The 1,516-nt window shown below is 35.0% G+C and overlaps 1 pseudogene; it reads right to left on the reverse strand.

Moving 5' to 3' along the window:
• Window positions 1–484: 484 nt before the first annotated feature.
• On the reverse strand, window positions 485–584 carry LOC111741731 (annotated as a pseudogene).
• Window positions 585–1,516: the final 932 nt, after the last annotated feature.

Here is a 1,516-nt window from a genome sequence, read left to right on the forward strand (position 1 = left end):
ATGGAGTTATTCTAGTACACTGAAGGTGAAAATAATTGAGATGTTAATTTTAAACGGAAGAAGTTAAAAGGGAGGAGAAGTTGAATAATAAACATTTTTGTATTTCTATTGTGGTAAAATATACACAACAAAATTTGTCATTTTAATAATTTTTAAGTGTACAGTTAGTTCAGTAGCATTAAGTACATTCACATTGTTGTGTAACCATCACCACATTCATCCCCAGAACTTTTCATCTTCCTAAACTAAAACTCTATACCTATTAAACAACAACTCCTTACTGTTCCTGTTCCCCTCAGCAATCATCATTCTATTCTCTGTCTCTATGAAATGACTACTCTAGGTATCTCACAATAACTAGAATCATATAATAATTATTACTCTGTGTCTGGCTTATTTCACTTAGCATAAGGTCTTCAAAGCTCTTCCATGTTGTAGCATGTGCTAGGATTTCATTCCCTTTTAAGGCTGAATACTATTCCATAAAAATACCAATTACTTCACAAATTTGCACGTCATCCTTGATCAGGTGTCATGCTAATCTTTGCATCATTTCCATTTTAGTGTATATGCTATTGAAACAAATACTAAATATTTAATCAACTAAAAAACTAAAATATTAACTAAAAGTTGAGTGGAGAAGGGAAAGTTGGGGTCATATATGTGAACTAAAATTTGATCTTCAATGGACAGAAAACAATAATGCCTATATTTCATAAATCAAGAAAAAGTCATATCGCCATCTTGCTTAGACCTATAGATGTAACCTCCAAAAAAAGCAAAAAATTCTAAAAGTAACAAGAACAAGAACTAGGTAATTAATTGGAGAAGTAAAGTGAGGAAAAGGTGTTATTTTAAGGCATTATGTACAACTGTTCTTTCTTTAAATCTAATCATAAAATGTCACCAACCACAGTACTACTTAATGATCAGAAATGCAACCCAGACTCCTGACATTTAATAGTGTCTATTTTTCATTGCAATAGGGCGTCTCTCCCAAGACACTTTCTTGAAGACCATATTGCCATAGACATCGGTAAGTCACATGGAAGAGGCTTAGCAATAGCTTAACTCCACAGGCCCCCTTCTCCTTATTACCATGCTCGACAACTTATGCTACTGATATTATTCTATTATACATAATGCCATTTTGTTACTATAACTACTACTTTTACTCCTATTTTCCTCTTTTAATGGAGGTCTATCTGCTTTTGGCACCGGTCTTGCTACTTGCCTGGAATATGTATGAGTTCTGTGAAAGCATTCTAGCTTACTTCCCCCATGTACCCTTCAAATCCCTGCTCTTGTTCAGTACAATTTCCATAGCAGTATCAGAGTTTTCTTGAGCACTCCAAGCAAAGGTTTCAGCAGCCACTAAACTTTGTAATGGCCCCAACTCCCACTATAGCTGAGGAAATAATGCCTACGCATCCCCTGCTCTTGGATTTTCCTTAGCCACCCAAAGACAGTCACATTTCTTTGACTAATCTGAAAGCCTAAGCTCCTCTTAGTAACG

Source organism: Pteropus vampyrus, unplaced genomic scaffold, assembly GCF_000151845.1.
Source record: "Pteropus vampyrus isolate Shadow unplaced genomic scaffold, Pvam_2.0 Scaffold3, whole genome shotgun sequence".
Taxonomy (NCBI): Eukaryota; Metazoa; Chordata; class Mammalia; order Chiroptera; family Pteropodidae; genus Pteropus; species Pteropus vampyrus.